Here is a 14279-nt window from a genome sequence, read left to right as displayed (position 1 = left end):
TTAGGCTTCACAGGCAAGCGCTTAACCGCTAAGCCATCTCTCCAGCCCAAGACCCTATCTTAAAGCCCGCCCTCCCACCAAATTCACCAATGAAACCCTTCATGGATTCCTTCGCTCTCCTCGTCTCCATTGCCCCTCCCTCTGACATTCTTCCTGTCTTCTTTCACTACCATAACCCAGGTGAAGACAGTGCATGGCATGCCCACAGTAAGAATCATATGTTCCTGTAAGTTGCTTTGGAAGTCAATGAAAATGATGCTCACTACCATAACCCAGGTGAAGACAGTGCATGGTACACCCACAGTAAGAATCATATGTTCCTGTAAGTTGCTTTAGAAGTCAATGAAAATGAACCTCACAAGGCTACTGGAACTAACAGCTTGGCAAACATAGCCGGGTTCTGGGCTGATTCAATAATGGTCTCCCCTGAAGGCAGCAGAGGGGCTGCTGTCGCCAAGATGCATGAAAGGCAGGTACCTGTCCGAAGTTCTCGCAGCGCCATACTCAGGAAGCACCCAGCTACTCTGGAGCCAGCCCTGAACTGGGAAAGACACAGGTAAAGATGGGCTCGGTGTCCCAGAAGCTCACGTGAAAGCTGAGGCTGGAGTGAAAGGTCTCTCCACAAGTAGCATGAATGAACTACAGGATTCAAGAATGGGGGCAGCAAGGAGCCGGTGCTTTTCAAGCCATATGGTTTCCTACAAAGGAGTCCCATCTTTTTTTTTTTTTAATATTTATTTATTTATTTATTTGAGAGTGACAGACAGAGAAAGAGGCAAATAGAGATAGACAGACAATGGGCGCGTCAGGGCTTCCAGCCACTGCAAACGAACTCCAGATGCATGCACCCCCTTGAGCATCTGGCTAATGTGGGTCCTGGGGAATTGAGCCTCAAACCTGGGTCCTTAGGCATCACAGGCAAGTGCTTAATAACTAAGCCAGCTCTCCAGCCCAGGAGGCCCATCTTTACCTCACTGGAAGTAGTTCTATTTATTCACAAGTAGGCATGCACATATTTTACAGAATTTCTCATTTCAACAACCACAATTTAAATGAGGAGAAAAATCAAGAATTGTTTTCAGACAAAATATACAGAAGAGGGGCCTGGGGAGATGGTTCAGCAGGTAAGGTAAGGACCTGAGTTTGGATCACTGGCACCCATGAGAAATTCTGAGTGTGGTGGCACATATCTATAATCTCAGTAGTAGGGAGGTGGAGACAGGAGGATCCTTGGGGCTGGCTGGCTTTTCACTCTGAATCAGTGATCTTGGGGCTCATTGAGAGTCTTTGTTTCAAAACAGTGATAGAGGAAGATGGCCAAAATCCATCTTCACACACACATGTAGACAGTGAACACACATGTATACATGTACATATGAACATATATATACACACATGAATACATACTCATACACCCAAAAATATGCAGAAGTGTGGAATCACTGAACACAGGAAAGACAAGAGGTAAGATTCATTCATTTAACTCTTTGGAATTACTGACATCCTAAGCATAGGGAATAAAAATGGGAGGGGTCTTTTCACCAGATAAGCTAACAGCCATGCGATTAATAAGATTTATAAATGCATATGTGAAAGCACAGTTTATATATCAATAAAAACTAAATAAAGAAGAGAACACATATCAAAATAAACTTTATAGGAGGAAATATTTGAACGGAGTCTTGAAAGGTGTATAAAATTTATGATGGAATGGCACCAAGTAAAGAAAATCCAGAAAGAAAACAGTATGTTAAAACTCTGGGGTAGCAGGAGCATAAGTGTGGGGAACAAGTGACATAGCACCAGATGTCAGACCCTCAAAGAGAATGAGATGTGAAATGCTCACAGAACATGTGAGATAGCAAAGGTGTAAGCTCATACTCTCTGACTCCAGTAGGTGAACAGAATCAAACTATTGAGACATTCAAGGACCCTGAGGCTGATGACTATGCAATGACAATGAATGGTAATATAACACTGAAGACTGGACTAATAACAGAATGGTCATATCAGTTCTCTTTCTGATTATCAGGGTTCAGGAATTCGGAGTGACACACTCTATTATTTGGTAAACTTAGTGTCTGCTATAGAGAAAAAGAAAAACATAAGAAAGGGTGGCCTCATAAGACATCGTGTGTGCCAAGTGAACAGATGTATAACTTGTAAGAGTACAGGCAGCACTCTGACCACATGGGATGCGGGTAGCAAGTGAATGAATTAGGAATCATGATTATTTTAAAAAAGGGTAAAAAAAGCACCACAGCTGCAAATCGAGACAAGTGAATGGAGAAGCCAAGTCAGATGCTAACACTGTGACATAAAAAAAAATACAGGAGAAAAGGGGCAGAATTTTGAATTGACAAATGAGTTCTCAGATATAATACCCAAGTCTTGGGCCATAAAATAAGAAATGAGAGGGCTGTAGAGATGGTTTAATAGTTAAGGCGCTTGTCTGCAAAGCCTAGGGACCCAGGTTTGATTCCCCAGGACCCAGATAAGCCAGATGCACAAGGTGGGGCTTACATTTGGAGTACGTTTGCAGTGGCTAGAGGCCCTGGTGTGCCTGTTTGCTGCCTCCCCCCCTCAAATAAATAAATAAAAATAAACAAAAAATTATTTTAATACAGTCTTTAAAAAAAATAAAATTAAACTAAAAAGAATGGGCACATTTAAGCCAAAATATAGATGAATCTTGAATGTATTCTGCACGTGTAAGAAACCAACTCCAAAAAGCTACTTGTTTTATGAATCCGTAGATAAGAAATTCTGAAAAGAAGAACAGTGAGGATGGAAGCTTGGTCAGTAGAGGCAAGGGCTAGGGAACAGCTGACTACAAAGAGCGGCACAGACACAGGAGAGCGCCACGGACCAGAGAGGCTCGCCAGAGCTCTGAGCGAGCGGGTACTGGACTCTTCCCTTGTCTCATCCTTGTGACCAAGCTCCTTAAAGAAGAGTTAGTGAGAACGTCTGGGGCCCAGGTGAGCCGCACATACTGATGAGTCTGCTTATTACAGATGTATGACATAAACTCACTGGAGGATGAGGACAAAGAACCCAACTTTGGCAAACAGGTTAAAGACTAGTTGATGCAAAGCTAAGCCTGGACTGAAGAGATGGCTCACCAGGTAAGAGCATTCGCTGTGCAAAAAGGAGGCCCAACTTGGCCTGGGTGTTATCTCCAGCACAGATGGAAAAAGCTGGACATATCTATGCACACCTGTAAACCAAGTCCTGGGGCAGAGAGGAGGATGAGACCAGGGAGTTGTTCGGGCTCAATGCTCAGCCAGTCTGACTGAAAATGGTCGCTCCAGATTCAGTGAAAGACCCTGGCTCAGGAAAATAAAGTGGTCCTAACATGTGTGAACACAGGGGTACCCACGTGTGTTTACATTACACTAAATACACACACACACCACACCATGCATACTCCACAGAGGCAAAACAAGACTGAGACTGAACTATAAAAATAGACTGTACTTTACTGGACTAGTTTTGCACAGGCTGTGAATCAGCTATTCTGAAGTACTTGTGACACTTAGCATTATAAAACACCAAGTGAACGCACTGTCAATGATGAGGGGTAGACTCCTCACACTCAGAGACAGAAATACAAATAAGCAAAAGGGGAGAACTAGAATGAATCATTAGGTGGTGGTAAACACTGGAGATGTCAACGCTCATTTTTGGGAGGACAAGTGGGGAGATGGAGAGAGAAGGGGAAGGAAGAGGGAGAAGGAAAGTGGGAAAGACAGAGAGAACATGAGAATGAATTATAAATATGTTTCTCAGTTCTGTCCACTAAGAGGGTCTAAACAAGTGAATCCCCAGGGACAAGCACACAAAGCCAATCTCTTGGTCTCTAATTTAATCTCCACCAAAAGAATCTCAGGCTCCTTACAGAAATGGCAGACTTGAGAGGTAGGGTGTGGAAAATACAAGACGACCAGGAAGCATGTTCCAGAAAATAAAATAAAAATAAAATTTTAATAATAATTTTTTTAATTTAAAAAATTTTAAAGGACACTGGCATGAACTGAAAACAGCCCCATTGGACCAAAATCATCCAACTGGAGAAACAGCATGACAATGCCAAATAGTTACTACAAGTCAGCAAGGACTTGGTAGTAGGTCATCTGGAGAAAAAAATAAAGTCATTATGAAATTCATAATTCTATCTAGTGAAAATATGTCGAAAACTTTTTTAAAAAATCTGATTTTATTGGCTCCAAGAAGAAAAAATCAACCCGTAGAAAGAAAACTTTCCGTATGCATTTATTTAGATGAGGACAGTAGCTTCTGATCACAATGAAATACAACTGATGTCCAAAAGTATAAACACGTTCATGGACAAAACACCGAGAAACAAATGAGGTGTACCCTCGGAGAAAAGCTAAGTAGGCAGGTGCACGACAGGCAGCCACATTTGCCCGGAAGCAAGACAGCTGGACAACCCCTGCAGACACAGCCCAGCCCTGGCGACAAGCGCCACGCACCACAGATGTGACGCGCCACACAGCCGGGACAACCCCTGCAGACACAGCCCAGCCCTCGGCGACAAGCGCCACGCACCACAGATGTGATGCCACACAGCCGGACAACCCCTGCAGACACAGCCCAGCCCTCGGCGACAAGCGCCACGCACCACAGATGTGACGCCACACAGCCGGACAACCCCTGAAGACACAGCCCAGCCCTCGGCGACAAGCGCCACGCACCGCAGATGTGACGCCACACAGCCGGACAACCCCTGCAGACACAGCCCAGCCCCCGGCGACAAGCGCCACGCACCACAGATGTGACGCCACACAGCGGGACAACCCCTGCAGACACAGCCCAGCCCCCGGCGACAAGCGCCACGCACCGCAGATGTGACGCCACACAGCCGGACAACCCCTGCAGACACAGCCCAGCCCTCGGGGACAAGCGCCACGCACCACAGATGTGACGCCACACAGCCGGGACAACCCCTGCAGACACAGCCCAGCCCTCGGGGACAAGCGCCACGCACCGCAGATGTGACGCCACACAGCCGGACAACCCCTGCAGACACAGCCCAGCCCTCGGGGACAAGCGCCACGCACCACAGATGTGACGCCACACAGCCGGACAACCCCTGCAGACACAGCCCAGCCCCCGGCGACAAGCGCCACGCACCACAGATGTGACGCCACACAGCCGGACAACCCCTGCAGACACAGCCCAGCCCTCGGCGACAAGCGCCACGCACCGCAGATGTGACGCCACACAGCCGGACAACCCCTGCAGACACAGCCCAGCCCTCGGCGACAAGCGCCACGCACCGCAGATGTGACGCCACACAGCCGGACAACCCCTGCAGACACAGCCCAGCCCTCGGCGACAAGCGCCACGCACCGCAGATGTGACGCCACACAGCCGGACAACCCCTGCAGACACAGCCCAGCCCTCGGAGACAAGCACCACGCACCGCAGATGTGACGCGCCACACAGCCGGACAACCCCTGCAGACACAGCCCAGCCCTCGGCGACAAGCGCCACGCACCGCAGATGTGACGCCACACAGCCGGACAACCCCTGCAGACACAGCCCAGCCCTCGGCGACAAGCGCCACGCACCGCAGATGTGACGCCACACAGCCGGACAACCCCTGCAGACACAGCCCAGCCCTCGGCGACAAGCGCCACGCACCGCAGATGTGACGCCACACAGCCGGACAACCCCTGCAGACACAGCCCAGCCCTCGGCGACAAGCGCCACGCACCGCAGATGTGACGCCACACAGCCGGACAACCCCTGCAGACACAGCCCAGCCCTCGGCGACAAGCGCCACGCACCGCAGATGTGACGCCACACAGCCGGACAACCCCTGCAGACACAGCCCAGCCCTCGGGGACAAGCGCCACGCACCGCAGATGTGACGCCACACAGCCGGACAACCCCTGCAGACACAGCCCAGCCCTCGGCGACAAGCGCCACGCACCGCAGATGTGACGCCACACAGCCGGACAACCCCTGCAGACACAGCCCAGCCCTCGGCGACAAGCGCCACGCACCGCAGATGTGACGCCACACACGCACATCACTATTCCACTGCACATCACCGATTAACTCTTACAGTTCATTTCAAAGACTGCTCACGTGTACACAATGATTCAGAGGAGTGTGACAAGCTGAACTAAGTACAGGAGTTCTAATTATCGCTTCTGGCAAAGCTTTTAAAGAATTAAACATGCAAAAGAAAAGTTACAAAAAGAATGAAAAGTGAGCCTGACAAGTACTAGGTTAATAGCGATACTCCAGTATGAAAAGAGAATACAAACCTTCAGTTTGTTGTTGTAGTTTTGTTTTTTTTTTTTTTGGTTTTTCAAGGTAGGGTCTCACTCTGGCTCAGGCTGACCTGGAATTCACTATGTAGTCTCAGGGTGGCCTCGAACTCTTGAAGATCCTCCTACCTCTGCCTCCCGAGTGCTGGGATTAGCCACCATGCCTGGTAAACCTTCAGTTTTTGAATCCATTCTACAAATAAAAACAGAGTTGGGCATGGTGGTGCATGCCTTTAATCTCAGCACTCAGGAGGCAGAAATAGGAGGATCACCATGAGCTCGAGGCCACCCTAAGACTACATAGTGAATTCCAGGTGAGTTTGGGCTACAGTGAGACACTACCTTGAAAAGCAAAAACAAACAAAAAGAAGAGCCGGGCATGGTAGTGCACACCTTTAATTTCAGCACTTGGGAAGCAGAGGTAGGAGGATCGCCATGAGTTTAAGGCCACCCTGAGACTACATAGTGAATTCCAGGTCAGCCTGAGCTAGAGTGAAACCCTGCCTCAAAAAACAAAAACAAACAACAACAACAAAAAAAAAGGTATTTTTAAATTAGGCAGCAACCTGCATAGAAGAACTCTATTGTTTTCCCCAACCTAACGCAGGTGAGAGGTGAGAGAGAGAAGCAGGAAAGAGAGCACAGAACTACTACATGTGGGATGGCTGAAGAGATGGCTTGACGGTTGAGTGTGACTCCTGTGCAGGCAGGAAGGTGTGTGGGGACCTGAGACCATCTGAGCTCAAATGCTGGCACCCATGTAAATAGTTGGGTGTGGTCACACATCTCTATAAGCCCAGTCCTGTGGGAAGGCCCAGACCAGAGAATCACCGGGACAGCTAAGCACAATCTCTTGAATCAGTAAGAGGCTCTGTGACAAAGGCAACAGCGGGTGAATGATGGAGAGTCACACCTTATGCTCTCACGCCACAGGCAAGGGTCTGTGGAGACAAATCAGTGGTTACAGGCACTTGCTTGAAAAGTCTGCTGTCCAGGGTTCAATTCCCCAGCAACTCATGTAAAGCTGAACAGGCATTTATTTGCAGTGGCAAAAGATCATGGGAGATATATACATATATGGACTTTGAAAGCTGGCTACCAACAATAAAACAGAAAATGCCATGTTTTTAGAGAGAATGAAGAAACTGGAAAGGCTAGAGAGATGGCTTAGAGATTAAGCACTTGCCTGTGAAGCCTAAGGACCCCAGTTCGAGGCTCGATTCTCCAGGACCCATGTTAGCCACATGCACAAGGGGGCACATGCGTCTGGAGTTCCTTTGCAGTGGCTGGAGGCCCTGGTGCACCCATTCTCCCCCACTCTCTCTCTCTCTCTCAAATAAATAAGTAAAAATAAACAAAAATAAATTAAAAAAAAAAGAAACTGGAAATCTGAGCATTGCTGGTGGGGATGAAATGATGCAGTGCTACAAATAACACATGATGTTACTTCAAAAATGCAAAACCCATATTACCACATAATCTAGCCACTGCACTTCTCAATACATATTCAAAATCACTGAAGGCAAGGCCAGGAAGGTGTAAGTGCACACTGAAGCTCAAAGCAGCAAATCTCATGCTAGCTGACAGCCACACTTGGTGTGGTGGAGACAAGCTGTGTGCATAGTGAATGATGAGAGAAGTCAAATGCAATGACTGCACGGACACAGGGGAAGGAGCAGCCTGGGCTCTGACAGGACTACAGCTCAGAACTGAACTGAGAGAAACAAGCCAGTGACAAATGCTGTGCAACTGTATGTCTATGAAGTGTCAAGTATACGCAACCACACAGAAGTAGAAAACGGAACAGTGGGTGTGACGATGGGACAGAACATCAAGGACGCTGGTGCCCAGCAGAAAGAAGGCACTTAACCCTACAGGAGTATGTACTTCGCATGTAATCAGTTATCCATGCTATGTGCAAACCATGTTACCACGGTTACCCATGCTATGTGCATGCCACATGTTACATGGCTAGTTACCCTTACTTAAATGTGTACTTATTTCTTAAGACACAAATATTTGTTAATAACTGGGTACTAAATTTGAGGATGGCTTTAAAATAACAGGGTGGGCCGGAGAGATGGCTTAGTGGTTAAGCGCTTGCCTGTGAAACCTAAGGACCCCAGTTCGAGGCTCGATACACCAGGACCCATGTTAGCCAGATGCACAAGGGGGCACACACATCTGGAGTCGTTTGCAGTGGCTGGAGGACCTGGAGCACCCTTTCTCTCTCTCTCTCTCCCTCTTTCTCTCTCTGTCACTCTCAAATAAATAAATAAAATATTAAAATAACAGGGTGTATTGATGCAGGGTTATCAGTAAAGCACTACTGCCTCTTAGTAAGCGGAAACTCTTCATGGCTGTCTCTACCCTCATATATACTTAAGATACTCTACTACAAAATAGTTCTAAAAACTAAATTTGAAAATACAAAACTTAGCTTTGCGCAGTGGCAGTATCGTAGCCAATGAGGTTTATCCGAGGCGCGATTATTGCTAATTGAAAAAAAAAAAAAAGAAAATGCAAAACTTGGGGCTGGAGAAATGGCTGAGTGATTAAGGCACTTGCCTGAAAAGCCTAAGGTCCCAGATTCAATTACCCAGTACCCACATAAAGCCTGATGCACAAGGTAGTGCATACATCTGGAGTTCATTGGCAGTAGCTAGAGGCCTTGGTGTGATCATTCTCTCTCTTAAATAAATAATATATATGTATATATTAAAAATGCAAAACTTATCTATAAATCTGTCCCTGGCAGATCATCTAACAAAACAATCTAACCTATCTGTGTAGCAACCACAAGAGGAACAAGAAAAAAAAATATTACTGATTAGCAGTAAAGGTCAATACGATTCCTTTGAAATCTCTAAAATATGCTTTCTCCTCAACTCTCTAACCCTATACAAATCACTTCTATGGAAGACATGTTTACTCCAACCCCATTGCTCTATACCAATCACATCTAAGGAGGTTTGGCAAAACAGTCAATAGACGGAAGTAAGCATATGTCTGAAAGAAGCATTTAAAAGTGCTTTGACCATATGTTCAAAAAAGTAGTAGTAGTAAGTTGGATGTGGTGGCACATGCCTTTAACCCCAGTACTTGGGAGGTGGAGATAAGCAGATTACTGTGAGATCAAAGCAAGCCTGGGCTACAGTGAGACCCTACGTCAAAAACAATGAGCAATGTACTTACATTATCCTAACATGCTTGCATGATAAACTTCAAGAATCATGTTTATATTATTCTCTGTGATCAAACCATGCATTCTACAAGACCACGGGGCATGTATAGCTGATGATGGCTGGTGACAAAAGGAACCCAATACACTGAATTAGTTATAACCAAAAATTTAATATACTGACTGAGATGGGGAGAGGATATGATGGAGAATGGAGTTTCAAAGGGGAAAGTGGGGGAGGGAGGGCAATACTATGGGGTATTTTTTATAATCATGGAAGTTGTTAATAAAAATTTGGAAAAAATAATATAAAAAAAATCTAGGGCTGAAGAGATGGCTTAGCAGTTAAGGCATCTGCCTGTGAAGCCAAAGAACCCAGGTTCGACTCCTCAGAACCCATGTAAGCCAGATGCATAAGGTGGCATATGCATCTGGACTTTGTTTTCAGTGGCTGGAGGCCCTGGTGTGCCAATTCTATCCCTCTCTCTCTCTCTCTCTCAAACAAATAAATAATATATTAAAAAACCAAAATCTAAGGTACTTAAATACTTAATGGAAAAAAAAAATCAAAGAGCAAGTATATGCTTCTTAGAAAGATGTACAAATCATTCTTATATAAAATATATCAAAGAAACTTTACTATATATTTACATGTCTTTGAAAAAAGAAAAAGGCTATACAAATGAACAAATTTAACATTATCCAATCAGCTCTCCAAGTCAAATGCATAAAAAGTGGTTATTACAGAGGTTTGTCAATATAATTGTAGTGATTAAACTATATATGAGTCTATGGTCAAACTACAAAGTTATAGTTTTATGTATACAAGAATATACACATTCCAAGCCAGGCGTGCTGGCACATCTTTATTCCCAGCACTTGGAAGGCAGAGGTAGGAGGAATGCTGTGAGTTCAAGGACACCCTGAAACTACATAGTAAATTCCAGGTCAGTCTGGGGTAGAGTAAGACCCTACCTCGAAAAAACAAAAAATTAATAAAATAAAATTATATATATTTCAAAGACAGATGTATGGCAAACTATGTCTAACAAGGTAGCATATTTTTAAAAAAGATAGTGAAATAAATACTAAATATTGATGTAGGATATTCAAACATATTCTGTGCTTCAAAAAAACGGCCGCTTTAAACACGGCCTATCATCCTCCTCCTCTTGCCTCTGCCTCTTCAGCAGTTCAGTACCAGCGTGCACCACCATAACTAGCGACAATGCCATCCTCAGAGGGCACTTTGCCGATGCATGTTGCTTGGTACAAACCGTTCCTCAGTTCTTTAGACGGCACGCTCACTTTCTGCAGAAGCCGCAAGAATGTGCTCCGCAGGTCGGGCACGCCACAGGGTCATAAAGAGACAGGTAACAAATTTTAGTAGCTGTCCTACGTGCAAGACAAAGTTCATATTGACTCTTTTTACTTGTGCCTCTGAGTGTGTACATGTATGGGGCATGTGTGTGACACAGCAACTCATTTGGTAGAGCAAGATGGCATTTAGTGAGCAAATCATAAAATAGTTACCAATTGTGAAAGTTACAATACAAAGAAAAATTTTGCTGACTTCACTGACACGATATACAGTATTCCTCACTGGGGGGAGGAAAAGATTTAAGTGCCAAAAGTTGCTTGATAATTTTTCATCTTTAAGCTTACGAAACATGGATTTGTGCACTCCCCTCCTGTAACAGAAACTGCAGCCCCAAGTGACATCAGGCAGAAGATAAGGCGGCGGGTCCTCTGGGTCCTCCTCCCTGATGTCACCTCAAAAATCAGGCAGAAGACAAGGCAGCGGGTCCTCTGGGTCCTCCTCCCTGATGTCACCTCAGAAATCTACTTAATGAATTAGTCAGTCACAAACCTCCGAAAAATTCTTCCCAAAATAGCATTTTTATCACTAAGTGCTGTCATCTGTGTAGAAACTATGAGATGAACAAACTTGGGCCTATGATTGAGGAGTGAGGGTGGTTTAAGACAATCTCCTTTTGAAAGCCATCCCTTGGGCCATTCACCTTACTTTTGAGAACTACCATTCTAGAGCCCCTTGCCCACCAGAGAGGCTATGATTAGGTGGGATGGGGACGGCTGCTTACCCCAAGTCCCATCCACTTCTAATGGGAAGCTTGGGATCATCTTAAAACCCAACCACATCTTAAGACTAGGAGATATCTGAGGTTATGTAGTCATACACAAGTGACCCTAAAGAAGTGTATAAAAAAGTACCATGGCTCTTTGAGACGATAAATGTTCAATCCTCTATCACAGAATTCACAGATTAACTTCTAGTGTGTTTTCTCTGACTGTGATAATACTTGCTGCAGACAGTACTTGTTGGAAGTCATACTTGTTTGTTCAATGTTTAAGGAGTAAAACATATTTTTGAAAATTTTTTTTAAAAACCTGAGTAATCCATTGTAGCTATATCCTACCAGACAGTAAAGGAAAAGCCTTCTTTACTTCATGTCTGAGACAAAAGATACCTAAAAGAATGAGTTCATGGAAAATGTTAATAAAAATTGAGAAAATAAATAAGTAAAAAAAGAATGAGTTAACTTCTATTTTTGTGCCCCAGCTCTGTTAGAAGTGAACTAATATCTTCAAATAAAAGTGTTTATTTATGAAGAAACACCCCTACACTGTCTTCTTCACAGTGGGGTGCTCTGAAGTCCAAGTACATGCTTCAAATGTAAGTCTCACCATCTTTTCCTATGAAACTGTGAAGTTCCTTATCACTTACAGGAAGGAACTGAAGACAGCAGTGACACTGCAGAAACCATGTTCAAAAACAGCAGCAGCAGGGCTGGAGAGATGGCTTAGCGGTTAAGCGCTTGCCTGTGAAACCTAAGGACCCCGGTTCGAGGCTCGGTTCCCCAGGTCCCACGTTAGCCAGATGCACAAGGGGGCGCACGCGTCTGGAGTTCGTTTGCAGAGGCTGGAAGCCCTGGCGTGCCCATTCTCTCTCTCTCCCTCTATCTGTCCTTCTCTCTGTGTCTGTCGCTCTCAAATAAATAAATAAAAAATTAAAAAAAAAAAAACAGCAGCAGCAGCAGCAGCAGCACAGGGCTCTTACTGTCTTCTCTAAGACAAGCCTAGAGAATCTTTGTGAGTGACAACAACAAATATGCAGAGAAAATACACCAATACCAAGCATGTGGATGGATGACTGGGTCAGCTCCTACCCAACGGCAGGAATCAGATAAATCTCACCCGTGCTGGGGTCAAGCTAGCGCTGAAACAAACCTTTTTTTCCTAATGTGAGTTCTAAAGGAGCTAAACAATTAACCAGTTTGTAAATGTCATGTACAATGAAACTATCTATAAATATCAGAACATACTTAAAAGAAATATTCATATCCAAGCCAGGCATGGTGGTGTATGCCTTTAATCCCAGCACTCTGGAGGCAGAAGTAGGAGTATCACAGTGAGTTCAAGGTCACCCTGAGACTACATAGTTAATTCCAGGTCAGCCTGGGCCACTGTAAGACCCTACCTCGAAAAACAAAAACAAAAACAAAAACAAACAAACAAAAAAGAAATATTTATATCTAGACATGCCTAATAAACAGTGCATGTGTGGTTGTCATTAGAACAATATTGTTACAGCACAATAAAGTTCAAAGTACCATATATTTTTTAAAAATCCAAGCTAGGCGTGGTGGCACATGCCTTTAATCCCAGCACTAGGGAGGCAGAGGTAGGAGGGTTGCCATGAGTTCGAGGCCACTCTGAGACTACATAGTAAATTCCAGGTCAGCCTGAGCTAGAGTGATACCCTACTTTGGGAAAAAAAAATCAATTAAAAGAGAACTGGAGATATGGCTTAGCAGTTCAAGGCACATGCCTGCAAAGTCTAACAACCAGGGTTCGATTCATCAGTACACATATAAAGCCAGATGTACAAAGTAGCACATGCATCTGGAGTACATTTGCAGTGGCTGGAGGCCCTGGTGTCCTCATTTCTCTCTTTCTCCTCTCAGTCTGCTTTCAGATATTTAAAGAAAAAAAAAAGCAGGGGTGGGATGCAGGGATGGTTTGCTTAGCAGTTAAAGCGTTTGCCTGCAAAGCCAAAGGACCCTGGTTAAATTCCCCAGAACCCACATAAGCCAGATGCACAAGGTGGCGCATGCATTTGCAATGGCTGGAGGACCTGGCGTGCCCATTCTCTCCATTTCTGTCTCTCTCTCTCTGTTTAAAAACAAAAAACAAACAAACAAACAAACAAAAAAAACAGAAGTAAGGGAGATAAATGTATTAAGCCAAGACATTTTGGGATAATTTGGTCATTTTAGTCTAAAAATGTATAAATAATATTAGAAGAAAATGTACCATTAGCTATTATAATCAAACTGACACAGGCAAAATTGGCTCAGATAATTTTCTAACAAAAGCTTTAAATTACTATTTTCAAGGTGGGTGTTGTAGCACACGCCTTTAATCCTAGCACTTGGGAGGCAGAGGTAGGAGGATCGCCATGAATTCAAGCCCACCCTGAGATTACATAGTAAATTCCAGGTTGGCCTGGACTAGAGTGAAACCCTACCTCAAAAAAAATTACTATTTTCATTCTAAGTTGAAAGTTCCAGTCTGCTACATGCAGATTACAAGGCTTCAAGCTAAATTATTAAAATATAACAAATGTATGTAATGTCCAACTGGCATGCAGAAGTAAAAAATGTCCCACAGTTAGGGCTGGAGAGATGGCTTGGCAGTTAAGCGCTTGCCTGTGAAACCTAAGGACCCCAGTCTGAGGCTTGATTCCCCAAGACCCACATAAGCCAGATGAACAC

The 14279-nt window shown here is 44.7% G+C and overlaps 1 protein-coding gene and 1 pseudogene across 5 annotated transcripts in view; one reads left to right on the top strand and one right to left on the bottom strand.

The window, feature by feature from the left end:
* Wdr7 (WD repeat domain 7) overlaps nt 1–14279 on the bottom strand; it is a 314228-nt gene that overhangs the window by 184817 nt on the left and 115132 nt on the right. The gene's annotated exons all lie outside the window — the stretch shown is intronic.
* LOC123455243 lies at nt 8741–8826 on the top strand (annotated as a pseudogene).

Source organism: Jaculus jaculus, chromosome 15 (genome assembly GCF_020740685.1).
Source record: "Jaculus jaculus isolate mJacJac1 chromosome 15, mJacJac1.mat.Y.cur, whole genome shotgun sequence".
In the NCBI taxonomy this organism is placed as follows: Eukaryota; Metazoa; Chordata; class Mammalia; order Rodentia; family Dipodidae; genus Jaculus; species Jaculus jaculus.
This window is presented reverse-complemented; position numbering and strand designations above follow the sequence as displayed.